The 20299-nt window shown below is 47.8% G+C and overlaps 1 protein-coding gene across 5 annotated transcripts in view; it reads right to left on the minus strand.

Moving 5' to 3' along the window:
* Positions 1-20299, minus strand: part of LOC102158473 (uncharacterized) — a 156204-nt gene that overhangs the window by 13588 nt on the left and 122317 nt on the right. Inside the window, exon 9 of one of the 5 annotated variants that reach the window (XM_084996920.1) lies at positions 5064-6478. The exons of 3 other annotated variants lie outside the window; for them this stretch is intronic. The gene's annotated coding sequence lies outside the window, so the exon portion shown is untranslated. Of the gene's footprint in view, positions 1-5063; positions 6479-7513; positions 9157-20299 lie in introns of those variants that run through there. One more of the 5 variants, XM_084996918.1, reaches the window with a different exon arrangement.

Consider the following 20299-nt stretch of genomic DNA (forward strand, 5'->3'; position numbering starts at 1 on the left):
CACTTCCATAAGGGGAAGCCCGATAGGGAGCCTCAGAGTCCTGGCGACCGATTAGAAACATCAGCAGCTCTTCCTCCTGAGAACCTTCTTCCTCCTGCCCGGCCCTCGGGCCTGAGGGTCGCCTGGGGGCTGCTCTGTTCTGTGCTGACCCCTCCTATCTGCCTGGTTTTCTGGTCATTTCCCTTCTTCCAGATGCTGCTTACTTCCTCCAGAAGAGGACCTGGGAGGGTGGAGACTGAGCCCACTCTCCTCCGCTGATCTTCTAGAACTTTCTAGTCTCCAGTGCAGAGATTCGGACTTTTCTGCTTGTGATGTCTGTGAGTTCTCTTTGGAAACCATTCTCAAAGTTAACGGGGAGCTAAGTGAGGAGGAGGGCTATGAGCCATGTGAGGCAAGCGGGGCTTACGGAGAGCGCAGGCGTCCACGCGGACCCTCAAAGCGGAGGTACCAAAGGGCTGGGGACGACTGGCCCAAGACTTGGGTTCCCAAAGTTGGCCAGCATCCTTCCTTCTTCTTTGGTCAAGTCACTGGCCTCTTCGAAGACCAGGCTTGTCCTCAAGACTCATCTCTGTCCTTTTTCCCTTGGTGGCTCAAACAAGCCTAGGTACATATGATGTGGAGGCCTTTAGGATGTTTAAGGATTCTTATTTTTTCCATCATAGCTGGTTTACAGCGTTCTGTCAGTTTTCTACTGCACAGCAAGGTGACCCCATCACACATACATGTATACATTCTTTTTCTCACATTATCATGCTCTATCATAAGTGACTAGATAGAGTTCCCAGGGCTATACGGCGGAGGCCTTTAGATTTGAGAACGCTCTCTTCTTTATTCTGTGACACAAGGGCGGTCTTCCCTCGCTCCCCCCTGGTTTTGCTGATCTCTCCCGAATGGGACACATTCCACACAACCCACTCGTGGGGAGAGTGGACTTTGGGGTTTGTGGTCTGGGACTCTCTGGGGACCTCAGAAGAGCTGCCAGATAAAATACGGGACATGGAGTTAGATGTGAATTTCAGATCCACCAAAAAAAAAAAATCACTCTTGGAATGCCAATATGTCCTACACGTTATTTTCTTTAAAAGTACGGCCCATGCAATATGTAGGACATTTTACACTCAAGTTATGCTCTGTGTATCTGAGGATCACATTTAACTAGGTGTCCTGTGTTATTTGCTAAATCCGGCACCCTCCCAGAGGCCCCTGTGTTCTAAATCGACATGGGCTCTGCAAGTCACAGGAGGGAGTGGGTTCTGATCGGGATCAGAGCCCGATGGGGCTGTGTTCTCCCCGCAGGTGCTCAGGATGCACAAGCAGAGCCAACAGAGTGGGAAGATGACCCACACCAGGCCTGTGGGCCACGCCTGGATGCTGGAGGCCTGCCTTTGCCAACCTCCAAAGGACTTCGAAGCCAGCAGAAACCACTACGCAGCTCACATAATGATAGCTTTCTCCCTTCTTCTTCCAGACAGTTTGGATCCTTAAAAAAAAAAAAAAATTGCTTTGGGGAAGCAGCAGAGGGTACAGGAAACTCAGAAACTGGCCGCCAATGGAAAACAGGAAAGGAGCGCCTCTAATTAAAAGCAGCCAGCTCTCTGCTCCATCTGCAGCACTGGGAGCCTGGCTGAGAGGGGCTGTTCCCTCGCTGGCACTGTGGGCTGGGGGCCTGAATAGACCCTACAGGGGAGCACTCGGGGCCCTGGAAGAGGAGAGTCAGGGTTTTGTCAGGTCCTCTCCCGAGCTGTCTGCACCCCATCACATTCCTCCCACCTGCATCAAAGCCCATGCTGGGCTCTGGGCTGGGTGCTCAGATATATAGCATTTGTCACAAGCTTCAGAGCCTCTCTGAGCCATCTTCCGTATCCTTTGTTGCAGACAGAAAAGTCTCCTTTCAATTTTTCTAAGAAACACTCTGAGCACAAGGCATTTACTGCAGAACATGGTTGCTGGAGCCTGCATTTCCGAGATCTTCGCGCAGTTATGCATACGCGGGTACACAGCCATGCTGTGTACAGATCAGCGGTATTGTATTTATTCTATAGAAGGCTCAGAGATGGTGAGCAACTGGCACATGGCAAGTCACTCATTCCCATAATACATGAGTGTTACACGCCATGGAAGCATTAGAGAAACAAAGATGAAAAAGATATTGTTCCTGTAAGATTGTAAGGAAGGGAGATACCTCTGGATCCAACAGGAATACAGCAGGAAAAGGGGCAGGATATGGCGCCAGAAAGGCATAAATCACACTCAGAGGAGGCAGAGAGTCATTCTGCTGGGTGGATGGCACAGGAGTGAGTTCAGACATCACACTAGGGTGACAGGCTAAGTGGGGGTTTGTGGTATTGAGGTTAAGTGTCTCAATCAGGGATATTAGGCACATTGTGGTGGTCAAAGGGCCAGCTGGGGGGATTCCCGTTGTGGCTCAACAGGTTAAGAACATGGCATTGTGTCCGTGAGGATGCGGGTTTGGTCTCTGGCCTCACTCAGTGGGTTAAGGATCTGGCTTTGTCAAAAGTTGCAGCGTAGGTAGGTTGTAGTTTTGGCTTGGATCCCATGTTGCTGTGGCTGTGGTGTAGGCCTCAGCTGCAGCTCCAATTAGACTCCTAGCCCAGGAACTTCCATATGCCTCAGGTTGGCCATTAAAAAAAAAAAAAAAAAAAAAAAAAAAAGGGCCAGTTGGCCTGGGGCACCCAGTATAGACAGAACAGCACAGGGTTAGCCGTCAGGAGAGCCAAGCCTAGTGTGGCCCCTGACATTAGCAAAATTTGGGCAGGTCATCTCACCTCTCAGAGCCATCACCTAAGTTTCTCGTCTGAAACTGGGGCAGAGTGTGTGTGTGTGTGTGTGTGTGTGTGTGTGTGTGCCCACGAGCATGTGGATTAGATGATTTCTAAGATTTCTTTTAGCGCTAACATTCCAGAATTCGCTGTGAAGCCCTCCACCCTGGCCCACCGCATTGACTCAACCCCATCAGGCCCAGCGCAGTCCATGGAGATGTGGTTCAATGACTCAGCTGCTATTTCCTGAGCACCTACTGTGATATGGGCTGCAGGGGTGTGGAAGCACCACTGACAGAGGCTCTAGCAATCATACTGCATGCAGAAAGCTCTCTTCTGTGGGCTCAGGCCTGGCTGTTCTCTGCACCCTGGCCGGCCACGGCTTCTGCCACCACCACCAAGGGAGCACAAAAGGATGCCCTTTGATCTTAGCAGAGCTGCATTCTGCAGCTCAAGTGCTCTCTGCTCCTCCGCAGGGCATGGGAACAGACTTTTAAACAGACCAGTGTACACAGGGACCTGTTGAAGAGGTGTGTTTCCAAAGCCTGTGGTCGGGCACCTGGGACAACACCAGGAGGGCCTGCTCCCCCACCAGACAGCCAGCTCACTGTGGGAAGAACAGCACCCAGAAGAGCCACTTCCAAGGGGGCACTCGGAAAACCCAATGGGGTGGGGAGAGAGTGATTGAAAGCTGAGTTCCTCTGCTGATGTTTGATGCAAGAGACTCAAAGGACAATTTAGACCTTTAGGGAAAGGCTCTGATTAGACCCGAGTGGGAGGGGCTGGGGATTTCACTTCCTTATTTGGTGCATGAAAAGGCTAGATCTTAACTCAGTTCTTTATGGTTAGAAGAGCCAGCTAGGTATGTATCCCGTTAGCTTGGATGGCCCGAACTGAACCCCACCTTTGTCCCAGAATAACTATGAATCATTCCCCTGTTTCTTCTCAAAGGATATTTGTTTGAATATTATAGGGTCACTTTTTTTTTTTTTTTTTTTTTTTTTGCTTTCTAGGGATGTATCCAAGGCATATAGAAGTTCCCAGGCTAAGGGTCAAATCGGAGCTACAGTTGAGGCCTATGCCACGGCCACAGCAATGCAAGATCTGTGACCTAGGCTGCACCTTGCGGCAACACTGGATCCTTAACCCACTGAGCGAGGCCAGGGATTGAACTTGTGTCCTCATGGCCTAGTCAGGTTCATAACTAGTTGCATTCCTGCTGAGCCACAGTAGGAACACTCTGAAATGCAGATTCTGATTCAGTGGGTCTATCTGGAAAGGGCCTGAAATTCTGCATTTCTACTTTTTTTTTTTTTTTTTGGCTATGCCTGTGGCATGCAGATGTTCCCCGACTGGGAACCGAATCCACAGGTGGGACGAGATGGGTGGACGCACTGTCTCCAGCGATGCACTGTCTCCTACGCCAGGGTAACAACTAGGTGGGGGTGGGTGGTAGGTTTCTTCTAATTATGATGAGGATGAGAAATCTTCAGACATTGTGACCAGAGCAGTGATGCAATATGATTGACATTTTTTCTTTTGCTTTTTAGGGCTGAACCTGCTGCATATGGAAGTTCCCAGGCTAGGGGTTGAATCAGAACTGCAGGTGCAGGCCTACACCAGAGCCACAGCAACTCGGGATCTGAGCTGTGTCTGTGACCTACACTGCAGCTCATGGCAACACTGGATCCTTAACCCATTTAGCAAGGCCAGGGATTGAACCCACCTCCTCATGGATCCTAGTTGGGTTCTGGATCCTAGTTGGGTTTGTCAAACGCTGAGCCACAGAGGCAACTCCCTGATCAACATTTACAATGGATCTTTCTCGCAGCTGTCTGAAGTCTGGATGGTAGAAGTTCAAGAGTGAAAACGTTTCAGTACGCTCTTGTGATGGTCACGGTGAGAGGCAGTGGTGGGCAGGGCCCAGGAGTCACAGCAAAGCTGGTGAGAAGGGGTTTGGTTCTGCTCTACTTTGAGAGGAGAGCTTATAAGGACTTGTGATGATGTGGAGAGAGAGAAAGAGGGGAGTCAGTGAGGATGCCAAACGTTTCATCACTGGAGGCGGAGTGGGTTGCAGAGGAATAGGCTTGAGGGAAATTAAGACTTTGGCTTTGGATATTTTGACTTTGAGATGGTAACTAGACACCCAAATGGAGGTGATGAGCAGTGTATGTATATATATATATATATATATATATATATATATATATATATCCTATAACAGGTGTGCTTTTTAAAATAGTCAACAATTCCCCCCAAAAAATTAAACATAGAATTACCGTATGATCCAGCAACTATAATTCTGGGCCTTTACTCCAAAGAACTCAAAGCAGAGTCTCAAACAGCTATGTGTGTCCCCACGTTCACAGCAGCATTCTTCACAACAGCCGAGGGGTGGAAGCAAGCCAAATGTCCACTGATGGATGAATGGATTACACAGTGTGTTATAGCCATACAGTGGAATATCATTCATCCAGAAAAAAGGAAGCCAATTCTGACACCGGCTACAATGAGGATGGACCTTGAGGACAATATGCTCCGTGAAACAAGCCGGTCACAAAAGGACTGATACTGCATGATTTCACTTATGGGGGCACCTAGAGGACTCAGATTTATAGAGACAGAAAGTAGTGGTGGTTGCCAGGGGCTGAGAAAGGAAATGAGGAGTTAATATTTAGAGGGCACAGAGCTTCAGTTTGGGAAGATGAAAAAGATCTGGAAAGGGATGGTGGCGATGGTTGCACAACAATATGAATGTACTTACAGCCACTCATCCATACTCTGAAAAAACTCCAGACGGGGCAGCCAATGCCTCTGAGCTGGTCTCCCCGCCTCCCATCCCCCCATCCCAAGTTCATGTTTCCAAAACTTGGCTCTGAGATGGGCGGCCTTGCCTTGGGCCTTGGGCGTGCGAATCTTCAAAGCTTCCAGCTGTAGAGTTGACATCAGGATGTCTTAGCCAGGCATTCCCTGCCCTCAGTGCTGTGCTCTTGGCCTGCCTTTTAGATCTACATCCTCTCCCAGCTTCTGGCCCGCAACTGTTCCCCCGGAACAAACTTCTGCTCCCCACACAGTCCCGAGTGCTCCACGTCTTTACTAAAGCTCTGCCTTTCAACGGGAACACTTGACTTCCTTTATCCTTTTCCTAACATTTGCCAGACCCAATTCTCAGAGGTGGATTTACCAGAAAGTTAATAGAGTTTAACCTCAGGGCTCCTCACTCGCACCATTCCGCTTATGGACCTAGAGGTGCCAAAATAGCCAGTTCGCATGGCCGTGAGCTTTGCAAAATTTGCAGAAGCAAGATAAGTAGGTTAAGACTTTTGTCTCTTTCCAACCCAACTTTGCCTCCATACGCTTCACTGGTTTCTTATGCTGGTGAACTGGCTTTGAACCTTTTGGGGATCTGGCAAAATTAAGTTGGGGAGATACCAAATGTGGATGTGGTGGGCCATTCAGGCAGTGTGCAGTCTCTTTGGTATACATCTAGTGATCATTGCTGTTCTGGCGTGGAAGTGGCTTCCAGGGTTACTCACTCCTCTTGGCCCCCAGACTGGCTCACGTCACATCATCACGTGGAGGCACAGGGCCTGGGGTCACATCACAGCATCAATCCATCCCGTGGCATCTGCGTGCAGGACAACCAAGTCCACAGGGAAGCAGAAGAGAACCTGCAGTATGTGGAGCCAGCATCTGGTCTGTGGAGAGTTCTTTCAGTTGTCAGATGAGTAAAATCCTAAGGAGAAAATGCTGGAAGCCCCCCCCCCCCACCAACACCAAGTCAGGAATAAGCCCAGTAATGCAGCAAATACAGCGATAAGGGCCCCAAGCTGAGTTAGGAGGTCGGGAGGACCTCAGGGAGCCTGTGGCTGATGGAGACCCAGGTGGCTCTGCCCCTCAAGGGGACTGTGGTGGTGTGGTGGGTGTGAGCGTGTGGGTCTCTGAGTTGGATCGTACATCCACGCTCAGTGTATATGCATAAGCGTGTGCGTTATACAATATATACACATATGTTGGCCATATGTATATATTGGGATGTGCACAGCTAATGTATGTATAATGAATTCTCCTCCACACCGAAGGTTTCTGATGGTCACAGAAGTTGTAGGATTGGGGATTCTTGGTTCAATCCTTGGGCAGGCAGGGTTTTCCAGGCCCCCGATGCAGGCTTCAGGCACCTTCTACCTTCCCTCAGTGTCAGCCAGGGACGGACAAGTGAGGGCAGCAGGGGGTCACTCCTGGCGACCGCCCCGCCCTCACCTGCCCCAGAAAGGTCTGGGGAGCAAGGAGGGTGGGAGGAGGGGAGGGGTTTGCTCATCAGTCTGTGAAGGGGTCATGGACCGTGGCGCACTGAAAGGAGCCAGGAGCAGACAGCATCCCAACACACTTGAAGTCCAATCTTCTGGCTCATTCAAGAGCCTCTCACCCACCTGAGGGCTAAAGTGAGCCAAGAAGCCACAGGAAATGGGGATACAGGAGCCAGGACACAGGGACACAGGCACACCTGGGCTCCAGAACCCCCAAACCTCTCCTGGCATGGAGGGGAAGCCTGGAATGATTTTCCTTCTTGCAAACTGCCAATCTGGGCCAGGGTTGGTTTGGCTGACAGGCTGGAAAATTCTCAGGGTTAAAATTCAAATAAGAATAAGAGCCTTGGAATCATAAGCATAGTTTTTACTTAAATTATGTTTCTGGATCTCTGTGAAGTCAATCCAAAATATAATTAATACTGGTTTTTTTTTTTATTACGGAGGATAAGTTTTCATTGAACGGATACACACACACACACACACACACACAAATGCACGCATAATACAACATACACACATATTTGCCATGAAGTGTAATGAGAAAGATGAAAGACATTCCCAAGTTGGTGCTAAGTGTCAAGGAGAGCAAGCTGGTAACTGCACTCCAGGCATGGAGCTTCCGAGTAGCCTGCAGGGCAGTGCCCTGCCCTGGGGAACATGCAGAGACCCCAGCCCCACATCTCCATTGCCTCAACCTTATAGCCCAGGACTCCTCCTCCCTCCCCTGCCCCCCGAGTTAGAACATCAAGTTCCAGCCCTGTCATGCCATCTCTCTCTCTCACCAATCCTCTCAGGCCCGCACCCCACCTTCCTGCTGGCTTTGAAAAATGAGTACCCAGCATTTATACCTGCTTCTCATTTGGAAGGAAGGAAGGACATGGGAGGAAAGCCTATTGAGATCTGGGATGATCGTGGAATAGGAGCAGAGCTTCAAAGGAGTGACACGGATGTGGCAGGGAGAGGGAAAGCATTTGGGGGGGGTGTTGCTGAGTGGCTAGGGGTGATCTCTGGGGGTCCTGGAGAGCTGCAGGCCCTGGACAGTGAGAGGCATTTGTTTTAGGGGGGATTGCCTTTCAGGGTCAGTGACCTCTCTCTCTGTGCTGCTCTGTCCAGCCCCAGGCACAGAGCGGGTGCAGTTGTGTTTCAGGTTATGCTAATGCATACGGCTCTGGACAGGACTCAGGGCAGAGCTCAGGATGCAAGATGAGGGGTCCCATGCCCTGGACGGCCCTCTGCAGGCTTTGTGTCCTGAAGCAGTCTCACCCTGGAATTGGGATTCCTAATCTGAGCCTGGACAACTTTCTTCTCTTAGCTCTAGCTCTGTCCTTGGCGAGCTTTAGCCTCGGTAGATTAGAACCCAAAGTGGGTCACTCCTGCACCGCCCCCCAGCCCCCACCCCTCAGCCATGCTAGCAAGAGCTGAAAATTAGTGATGGGGGCATTGCTGCAGGGGAACTCAGAATTGTGGGTAGATGTGCTCTTTGGAGCACAGTTTGCAAAACGCTTGCATCCCTGTTGTTGGCGTGCCCTCCAAGCCAGCCGAAAGCTCAGTCCCTCATCAGAAACAGACATCTGACTCGTGCAGATGATCCAAACAAACAAAATCAGCGCCACCTCCTTTGCAGAGCTTTCTCCTTGAGTTCGTTCTCAGCCGGCCAGAACCCTCCCCAGCTGGGCACATGGAAGTCCCTCCCCTGGCCCACCCCCAGGTCTCAGCCTCCTTCTGCTCTGTGTGGTTGACATGGCAAGTCCCCTTCTTCTGGGTCATCTCAGTCTCCAGAGACTGGCCCAACACCAGGGCCATCACCTTTGGGATACCCAGTTTCTTGCCACCAGTGACAACGACGAAGAGGCTGAGAAGTCTCTGGGGGAGATGGACGGCAGGCCCGCCTGACACCTGAGGATGCAGCAGGGAGGCATGAGAGCTGGTCCCACCTAGCCCAGAAGGACCCTTTCTGGACATGCAGACTGCAGCTCTGAGGCAGCTCCTGGCAAGGCTGAATTAGGTCATCGCCCTTCCCAGCGGTGTCTGAGGAAGTTGGAGCCTTAGGGGTTACCTTCCAAAATCTGAAATTATTTCAGAAGATAGTTAAAATGTTTACCTATTTACAGCATGTGTGTTCCAACAGTTTAGCCCCCAGATGGCATGGCTCATCAGTTACAAAAGGAAGTTGGTCGTGGTTAATCGCTTTGTCCATGACTCACACATGGCAGGACTGACTGGGGAAGCCTGGGGGTGAATAACTAACTACCAGTGTGGGAGTTCCCATTGTGGCTCAGCAGTAATGAACCCAACTAGCATCCATGAGGATGCAGGTTTGATCCCTGGCCTCGCTCAGTGGGCTAAGGATCCAGCTTTGCTGTGGCTGTGGTGTAGGCTGGCAGCTGCAGGTCCAATTCAACCCCTAGTCTGGGAACTTCTCTATGCCTTGCATACAGCCCTAAAAAACAAAACAAAACAAAAAAACAAACAAAGTGCCAGTGTGGTCCACCACCAAAAGAAGGAAAGAAAGTGAGTGGGACAAGTTCACCAACATTTTCTGATCACCTGCTCTGTGCTAGGGCGGGTCACTCCTTTTCGTACTGTGTTTAATTCACACTGCTACTGTCTGGGGTGGGAGGACTCTGCTGGTTTTACAAACCAGATGAAGGAATAGATGCAGAGGGGTGTCACGGAGCAGAGCCCTGTCCTTCAGGACTAGCAGAGGGGAGGAAGGAAGGGGGCCCACCGGAAAGATGAAGGGAGAGGACAGGCTGGACACGTGGCTGGAAATCTTTGAGGGAGGCAATCGCGCTCCCGCTCCCACGGGAGGCCCGCCATTGGATCCACAGCCTAGAGGGGATGCTGCTCGGGGTCAAGACTATGCATGAAGGGCAGGGTCTGCTGAAAGTTTTGAAGTTCTGGACCATTCCCCACAGCAGCCATCTTCCGTTTGCTGGGCGTTTCCCGCTGCTGTGCCTTCCAGCTTCCCTCTGCCATGGGCAAAGCTTTTCTGCTATTTTACCTCGGACTGAATGCAAGGGAGGTTTAGAACCTTCCAGAAAAAGATCTTTGGGGTACACTGGAGAGCCTAGCAGGAGAAGCTTTGGAATTAGACCAACTCAGGTCCTGGCCTTGCTGCTGACTCTGTGACATGGAGGTCAAGTGACTCAATCTCTCCAAGCCTGCAGTTTTCTCAGTCATAAAAGGAGGGTGATAATAGTATTTACCTCCCTCACAGCGCTGTTTCAAGGACAAAATAAAACACTTAACACCAAATCTGGCATATATTAAACCCTCAATGCCCATTGGCTTTTACTATTTTCAGTATGTCCCGATTAAATGGCCTTGATCTGAAGAATGCCACATCAATAAAGGTTCTATAAGAGCAGCCCTGGCTTGGGATTGTTTGGTCACATGTCCCCGGATCTGCTGAGGTGGGTATGAGGCCCTGTCCGTGAACAGTCTCCCCATAACCCGTGTGGGGGTGGGGGTGGGGGTGGGGTAAGAGCAGCTCTGGGAGACCCAGAAAGGCTGGTGTGAGAGGAAGGGAGCTGTATTTAAAATGCACCATCTGGCAATGCTGAGGCCACAAATAGATCCTGGGCAGCCTCCCTTGGAGCTCGGCTCTCCCTACAAATGGGTGCTTTGTCTCCCTGCCCATGAGGGCACCTCAGATCCTATAGAGACACATCTGTTTGGGATCTCCTAGTCTTTGGGGGCTTCAAAGAGGTCCAGAGAGAGTAACGCCTTAAGCCATTGTCACCTCCAAGGGAGAGCTGAGGTGCCCTCCCGTTCACACTGACTTCTGGTCACACCTGACTTCGAGTTCACACCGAAGCTGGGGGGCAGGAGAGGATTGGAGATAGGGTCTATTTAACCAATAGGGACCCCATGGTGCCTATTTGATAACGTTTTCCAGTTAGCCCCCCTCCCCCACCCCCTCTCTAGCCCATCGTGTGCTCTTCCTGTTGGTTATGGTTCTGCTGTAGAGAAATTATTTTCTCCTCAGTGGCTTTCAGGTAGAGAAAGTGCATGTGGTGTGGAGGATGTGAAAACAGAGGGTCTGAAGTTGTGGGTCATGTTTTGTGGTTAATTCCCCTCGAGTAGGTAAACAGTGAGCGAATGTTTATAAATAGGAACTCTGCGTTTCAGTGATGAAAGCCTCCCCTCCACCCCAACCCTCTGATTGCCTGTGCACGCGCGTGCGCGCGTGCACACACACACACACACACACACACACGGCTGCCTGGAGCATGGAGCTAGAAAAGATGTTGCAAATCATTGATCAGCTCTCCAACCCCAAGCCCAGCAAACCTTCTCTCACTAAGACCCGTTTACATGGGCAACATGCTTGAGAAATCAGCGGAGGGTTATATGTGGGTTTCTGCCCGTAGTTGAGGTAGCAAATCCCTTGGGAAGCCCTGGGAAAGGAGGGTTTTTGAACGAAAGGGATGAAAGGACCAGGAGATTGGGCTGGAGGAGTCTATCCTTTGCGGTCGCATCCAGATTGTCAAAGAACAACTAATATTTAGTAAAATAAGTAAATAGGGAACATAAAAATTTAGTCAAATGAGTAGGGAAGGAATGTATATTGAGAGGGGAAGGCGTTTTCAAAAAGAAATCCTTGGAGATCAGTTTCCTACAAATAAAATGTACTAAACCCTCCCGATACATGGAAATGCGAATAATTATCAGGTTCTTAGGAAAAAGCAAAGCTCTAGACAATGGATATTAAAGAAAATCAAGGTATTTCAGATACAAGGGCTAAAACAGAACAGTAATTAAAGAGTGAAATAACCATCTCCACCAATGTAGCGTGGACAGGATGAAGTAAACACCACTAGCTACATCTTCCCCCAGTGCCTTCATGAGGGTAGGTTTTGAGGCCCCTGGGTTGGGGGCAGGGTGGCGGTAGCGGGCTGCTCTCACACTGGCAGCGTCAACATTAAATTGGGGGAAGCCAAGTGGGTTCTGAGTTGGATCTGAGGGCTTCTTATTTCTCCTCTACACAGAGAGAAACCACTGCTGAGGACCTTTCTTGCTTTCTTCTCCAGGTGCCCTGAGCCTTCCTGACTTTGCTTTGTCTTTCCCACCTTTCTTTGCAGAAAGACAAACTTCCAAGCCCAAAATACATGGTACTGATGTTCCCGCTCTGGTCGGCTCCTCCCAGAGCTAGGGTCCCTGACCTAGAACCAGAAACTCTTCGAAAAAATGTCTGTGTTTGAGTGGGCTGTGTGCATTTTGTAGAAGGATCCACTGCCTTCATTTTTGTTCATAGTGAAGAAGTTTTATTTCACAAGGCAGTAAAATATGGGACCTTCCAAATTATTTAGAATAATTTCAAATAATTGAATCATACGATATTATATTCCTTTCAGGCAGACAACATGGTGATTTGGTATTGTACTATATTATGAAAACACCACCACTGGAAGTCTAGTTACCATCTGTCACTGTACCAACGTATTACAGTATCATTGACCGCATTCCCTATGCTGTACATTACATCCCGGGGTTTATTTATTTTATAACTGGAAGTTTGTACCTCTTAATCCCCTTCACCTATTTTGCCCATCCTCACTCCCTGCTGCTGTTCATTCATTCATTCACGTGTTGATGGACACTGAGGCTGCTTTTGTATCTTGGCTATTATAGATAATGTGGCTATGGACATTGGGGGGGGTGTATATCTTTTTGAATGGGTGTTTTCATTTTCTTTGGATAAATACCCACAAGTTGAATTCTGGATTGCATGCTAATTCTATTAGTTGTTTGAGGAACCCCCGTACTGTTTTCCATGGTGGTTGCACCAATTTACCTTCCCACCAGCAGTGCACAAATGTTCCCCTTTCCACACATCCTTACCAACACTTGTTATTTCTTATCATTTTGAAATGACCAGTCTAACAGGTGTGAGCTGATATCTCATCATGGTTTTGTTTTGCATTTCCCTGATGATTAGCGATGCTTGGCATCTTTCCATGTACCTGTTGGCCATCTCTAGTTTTTTCTTTGGAAAATGCCTGTTCAGGTCCTCGGCTCATTTTTTAGTCAGATTTTTTAATATTAGGTTGTATGAATTCTTTATATATTTTGAGTACTCACCTCTTAATGGATATATCTTTTGAAAATACCATCTTCCATTCAGTAGGTTGCATTTTCTTTTTATTGTTGGTTTCCTTCACTGGACAAAAGCCTTTTAGTTTGATGTAGTCTCATTTGTTTATTTTTGCTTTTATTGCCCTTGCTCAAGGAGACAGATCCAAAAAAACATTGCTAAGACTAGTGTCGAAGAGTGTACTGCCTGTGTTTTCTTCTAGGAATTTTATGGTTTCAGGTCTTACAAGTCTTTAATCCATGTAGAGTTTATTTTTGTGCATGGTGTAAGAAAGTGGTCTGGCTTCATTCTTTCACATGTATGTGTCTAATTTTCCCAACACCACTTATTGAAGAGACTGTCTTTTCTCCACTGTACATTCTTGCCTCCTTTGTCATAGATTAATTAACCATAGAAGTGTGGGTTTATTTCTGGGATCTCTATTCTGTTCCATTGATCTATGTGTCTGTTTTTGTGCCATTACCATACTGTTTTGATTACTGTACCTTTCTAGTATACTTCTGAAATCAGGGAACGTGATTCCTTCAGTTCTGTTCTTCTTTCTCAAGATTGTTTTTGGGATTGGTGTCTTTTGTGGCTCTATACCCATTTTAGGATGATTAATATTAAATATGATATTAATATAAACATATATATGACAGTTTGTTGAAGTTCTCATTGCATTCCTCCAATCTTCTGAGCTCAGTGAGCATTTTTATGATCATAATCTTTGAAGTCTTTATTAGGTAAATTACTTATCTCCATTTCATTAGAGGTCTTTTGTCCCCCTGTGGTTTACCTTATTCTTTCATTTGGAATATTTTTCTCTGTCTCTCCATTTTTTTGACTCCCTGTATTTGTTTCTATGAATTAAGTGAAACAGCTTCCTCTCCTTGTCTTGAAAGTGTCACCTTGTGCAGGACCGTGTCATACATAGACTGTGTGTACCAGTGGTTTGGGCAGGTCAGCTGAGCTGGAGAGGGGCAGGTTGGGGCCAGGGCTGCCTTGGCAGGAACAGCTGGAGATGGTGCAGGTGTGGCCTGGGGTTTTCCTGGAGACACTGGGCCAGACTGGGTTGGCACTGCTTTTATTTGAATATCAAAAGGGTCTTGACTCAACGTACATTAAGATCCACCACCCTGTGTCATCTTTGACACCAGTGACATCTTTGACTCTTTTATCCCACAGATAATCCACCCTCAAAGTACTTTCTCTACAGTGTTCTGCAGACTCTGCCTTCCTCATCTGGGTGATGCCTGCTCCATCATCTCTTATCCAGAGACATCCTGCCAACTTCCCTTCTCTCAGTCTCTCTCTCATCTGCAGTTTATTCTGTTCATAACTGCTGGAATGTTGGTCTCCATATACCCTGGGTTTGTGGCAATTTCTCAGTTTCCATCTCTTAACCATAATCTTTAAGGCAATGCCTTCTCTAGCGAGTAGCAATCAACTTCCCCTCAGGTCCTCTCCCAAAGTTCCTACTAAAGAGGAAAGACCAGGTTGTCCTGAATTTTTTGTCCTGATTCTGCCTCTTGATAGCTGTGTGGCCTTTGAAAAATGATTTAACCTCTCTAAGCCTTGATTCCCTCATCTGAAAATGGGAATAACATGTTCCCATCACTGGGTCTTTTTTATTTTTTTTCTTTTTATGGCTGCACCTGCAGCCTATAGAAGTTCCCATGCTAGAGGCTGAATGGGAACTGCAGCTGGGGCCTATGCCACAGCCACAGCAATGCCAGATCTTAGCTGCATCTATGACCTATGCTGCAGCTTTCAGCAACACAAGATCCTTGACCTACCGAGTGAAGCCAGGGATTGAACCCACATCCTCACAGAGACAACATTGAGTCCTTAACCTGCTGAGCCACAACAGAAACTCCCACTGGGTCTTTTGATGAGGATCAAATGAGACAGTATTTGTAATAAACCTGGTACAATACCTACTATGTTACTTCATCAATATTTTCCCCCTTTCCATCCTCCCCCCTCTTCCCCGAGGTGCCCAGGGCTGTGCTTTACAGAGTGGCTGCTCTGTACATGATCAGATTTTCTACAATCTGATCCAAGTCACCTCTGAGATCTGCAGCTGGTGGTGTGTGGCTTGAGGATTTGGGGTGAATATCAGGAGGTAAACCAAGAAGTCTTAGGGAAATGCAGGAGGGAAATATTTAAGAAGCAGGTGGGGCCTACAATTCATTTAGGAGAGATGCTCTGTGGGCAAGTTCCCAGCTTCAACATCCTGAGCATCTGCTGGGGTGATCCAACAAGCTCCATCTGGACCCCCAGGAAGGTCTCCCAGGCAGTTGTGTCTTCATAGTAACTTCCAGGCCAATGAGCAGCCTTTTGTCACCGGGTCACTTAGGGTCAGGATTGTTCCAGACTACGTCTAGACTGTGTTCAGGTAAATGACCAGAAGAAGAGCTCTCTTGATCCCTTTGCTCACCCCAAGTCCCCCTGCTTCCCTCCTACATGGCACTTTTATTCCTGGTTTAGACCAGAAATAGATATTGTGTTTGCCAGTCAATTTGTGAAAATAACAGAACCATTATCCCCCACAGAGTAACTTCTTAAAACATGAGTCAATTTTTTTTCCCTATAAATTGTCTGTTGATGACTCTTCTTGTGTCTGTAAAGTGCTTTGAGCTCCTCAGAAGAAAGGTGTTACCTAGACATAGGTATTATTATTTTTGTCATTATCATCCTTTCATAACACAAGACCCTTTTACAACAGCAATGAATATGGAAAGGAATTATTTTGTTTGCTCTGGTTACATCTGAGTCTTATGATAGCAAGCTGTCACATCCAGAAAACCAAGTCACAGGAGGAAAATACCACCAAAAGACCTACGTACATTTAACATGCACAATAAAAAAGCATTATGTATTTGTACGCTTCCTGTCATCTGAGGGTTTTACAGCCTTCACAGACATTAATGCATTAATCCTCTGGGGATATAAAGAAAGGAACACCATTGTACCCAGTTTTAAAGGCAGGGAGAAGTTGGCAGACCTGGAGGTACCAGAAGAAAGAAACCTAACCAGCAGAAGTCATTTGAAACTACCTTTGGGCTGTGCTGAAAATCCCCTTTCTGCTCACACGACAGCATTGCTGAAGTTGACGCACTTGGGTGGCCAGCAAAATGTTGGAGGGACAGGCATGGCTGTGTCCTTTCCACCCCCTCCTGTGAGGGGCTCCCCTCCTTCCACAGTCTCCCCTGGACACGGTGACAACACATGGTGCTGCTGGACATGTGGTAAGTACCACATGGCCGGGTTAATGACATCACATGGAAACGTGCCAGAACCAAACAAGGTAACAACTGCCCGACTAGCCCGATGGGCGGCATCTTGTAAGCTGTGAGAAAGTCCATGTCTCTTCAGGTTGGGTCCATAGTACTTGGGTACTCTTGGGTCTCTGGACACCATGCCACTCACCCAGTCCTGCCAGGATTTGTGACTAGCGGGCCACCACACCCATCCATTCATTCCCAGTGGCATGGCAAGGAAATGTGGTGTCCTGGAAAGACGAGAGGTTTGGGAATCATGTGGACCTTGGTTTAAACCCTAGGTCACCTCTTCCTAGCTGTGCGATTTGGGGCAAAGTGTTTTCCAAGCCTGTTCTCTCATCAGCAGGATGGGAAGAATAATGTCTTCTTTGCAGGGACACTGTGAAAATTATTGCTAATACATGTATAGCACCAGCCATAGTAGAGGAGGTGGGGCTGTCCGTGCGGTCAATTATGTCATGTTGGGAGCTTGAAATTAGCTGTGGCTAGAGTGTTTCCTCCATGGATATCAGGAGATGCTACAAAGCAGGGATTTTTTTTCCCTCGAGAGCCTATTTATCAGCACACCTCTGCATAGTAGGCACTCAATAAATGTAGCTATTATTAGTAAACTCAGGTAAAAGCCATGTTGATTCAAGATGTAGAAATAGAATACATCCATTATAGTGAACACAAAATCACTGCTTGTTTTACAAGAAAAGTGATATGGCATCTGCCCCAAATTGATCCCACAGAAAGATGAATGCATGGCCTCTTTCAGTACATGGAGCTTGTCATTTAGATCAATTGCTTTTGCTTATTGAACTTGGGAGCATATTTTGTGTTGCTTCTAGTAACTCTAATAATTGTTTGGCTTATAAGATGATGCTAGCTAACACCCAAATTAACAGGAGAAAAAAAAAGAGTTTGGGAAATGGTTTTCATTGTTTGCAAGCTGGAGAAACAGCTTGTCAATCAACAAACATCCAATATTGTGCTTAATACTACAACTGATACAAGAAATGTGCAAAATGATTCTTGACTTCATGGAGCCCACAGTCTGCATGGGGTATAGAGGGAGAAAGCACCCATATTTGAAGTGATATAAAAAAATGAGTAACTTTTGCAAACACACTATATGCCACAATATGCCACCACCTATAGGAGAAATTCAGGTACAGGGAAATAAAGTCAATTTTTCTCAGGTTACAGAATTAGTAAGAAATAAAGCTAGAAATAAAGCTAGGATCTGAACTCAGACAGTAGATCCAAGCCTCTTTCCAGGAATAATTAAGGAACAAGTGTCGTTATGTGCCAAAATAAAAACAGGCCCCATTTGGCACAGAGATAATTAGAGAATGGACAGACTATAATAAGGAGCTAATTATTTGGTCATGGAGAACAAATGCAAGATCTGAACAATTGAAAGGAGGCAGGACTCACATGTGCTAACCATTCACGGAGAATGTCCATGGAAAATGGGACTTATACAAGTTGACAGAGAGTTGCACCTTGTTGCGCTATTTTGCTAAACAATGAGCACAACCAAATCTACATATGTTTGCCCCAAATGCAACAAACCATGTGGTGAAATTGCCATGACTGAGATGGAAGGGGTGAGCCCCACATAAGAGGGTGCAGAGCAGTGATGGAGAAGGCTTTTCCTTTGCTTGGATAATCCTAAACTATTAGAGAGAAGCCAGTCAAACCAATATTTTGGTGTTACAGACCCAGGCTATTTTTCTTTTTTTTTTTTTCTTTTTTTTTTTTTTTTTTTGGCTTTTTGCCTTTTCTAGGGCCACTCCCGTGGCAATTGGAGGTTCCCAGGCTAGGGGTCTAACTGGAGCTGTAGCCGCCGGCCTATGCCAGAGCCACAGCAACGCAGGATCTGAGCCGTGTCTGCAACCTACACCACAGTTCACGGCAACGCCAGCTCCTGAATCCACTGAGCAAGGGCAGGGATCAAACCCGAAACCTCATGGTTCCTAGTCGGATTTGTTAACCACTGCACCACGACAGGAACTCCCCAGGCTATTTTGCTTATCATACAAATTTTTCTTATTTTCCTCTTTCTTCCTCACCTTCCTTCTTGGTCTTTTTGTTTGTTTGCTTGCTTAAACATTGGGCTTCTCTGATGGCAGCCAGCCCAAACATAACTCCAAATAATACATATAGGAGCAACGATGGCAAAGCCATTGCTTGGCTGGGGGGAAGCAATACTTCATTTCATACATCATTTACTACTGCACTAGGCAGCAATTCCACAAAGCCAGGAAAGATTTAGAAAGTTAAGGAGGGAGGAGAAACCTCCAACAACATCACCACTCACTCCAGCTCCATTATCTTGTAAAGTTTACCAATGCACAACAAGAGGCAATTTATAATGGTGTTCCACTAAGGGCAAAATGGTGCTAGACACTGTTTCAATCGCATTCTGCATTTGTTATGGGCTTTATGGGAAATGTGATCTCTCTCCATGACCCAAAGCTGGGTTTCCTAGCACCCAGTTTGGAGGGGAATGCAAATATCACACACCTGGACTGTGGGTGTCCCAGGTGGCCCCTGAGCTGACTCGAGGTCTCCATGGCAGAAAAGGAATAGAAATGTACCAGCCAGCTTGGGCAGCCACCATCCATCCCGGAGCCATGACCCAGCAGGAAGGGAGAGAGAACAGAATCTCATCAGTAGCAGGTGGAGGGTGGTACAGACGTAGAGGTGGGGAGGGCAGCTCTTCCTTCTCACCTGAGCAGCTAAACTCGAGAATCCCTGTGCATCTTTCCTGCCCCATTCCTTCTCTGAGAACCCATGGGTTCTCCTGAGGTCCCTTGTTCCTCCCAACTCTACTCCCTGCCTCCCCGCCCCACATCACAAGGGCACATGGGTGACCCAGACATCACACCCACATGGTCTGCAGGTGTCCAACCTTCTATGGGGGCAGTTTCCTGACAACCTGGCTGCCCCAGTGTTGCCCTGGCCAGCACGGTATGAGGTTTGCAAACCGGGGTGGTGGACACCCAGAGGAGATACTCCCAGCACACCCACCTTCACCTCCTTGCTCCTGAGAGTCTGGTGACCCTGGAAATGGCCAGAGCACTTCCAGGGTTGTTGGGATGGAATATGGGTTTCTTGTCCCAAAGAGGAAGTGAGGAGGGCTGGTCCCAGGGCAGGTGGTGAGGGTCTGTGTGCTGGGTGAGGTCGTGCTTGCGTCTGCCAGGCCCTGAGCATAGCCTCTGGGCTCTTCGGGGGTGCTTCCAAGCAGCTTGCAGGGCTCGGCTCTGCAGAAATCCTCTGGGCCTCCTGCCCTGCCCCAGTAATCTGGGAAGGCCTCAGAGCAGCCCCCAGGATCCCAGTGTCCCCAAGACCCTCATTTCAGGAAGGTTCCTTTTGGCTCTTTCTCCTAGTAGCTCCTGAGGCTGCAGGAAATCTTGCAGCAAAATCCTATTGTTTGGGTCCTTCAGACATGTGGCAGGTGGCAATCCAACGAAATCACTGCCCCTCGCTCTTCCTGACAGTTTAGCTCCAAAAGTTGCTTTTTCTACCCCTTCCCTCTAGGCTCCCTGGCCTCTTCTAGCTTTCTCCTAAATGCACACCACAGGAGGTCTCAGCGGAAGGCCTTTTTTTTGGAGGACTTGGATTTGAAACTGTGTGACCCCCCGACAAGTTTCTTAAGACCTGATTTCCTGCAAATTAAAACTATAATGAGGTAAAATCTCGCACCGGTCAGAATGGTCATCATTTAAAAAAATCTACGAATAACAGATGCTGGAGAGGGTATGGAGAAAAAGGAACCCTCCTACACTGTTGGTGGGAATGTAAATTGGTACAACCACTGTGGAAAACAGTATGGAGTTTCCTTGAAAAATT

Source organism: Sus scrofa, chromosome 14 (assembly GCF_054392235.1).
Source record: "Sus scrofa isolate SSC_HxYL_T2T_F1_AM1 chromosome 14, Sscrofa_HxYL_maternal_Yorkshire_Landrace_v2.0, whole genome shotgun sequence".
NCBI classification, from domain to species: Eukaryota; Metazoa; Chordata; class Mammalia; order Artiodactyla; family Suidae; genus Sus; species Sus scrofa.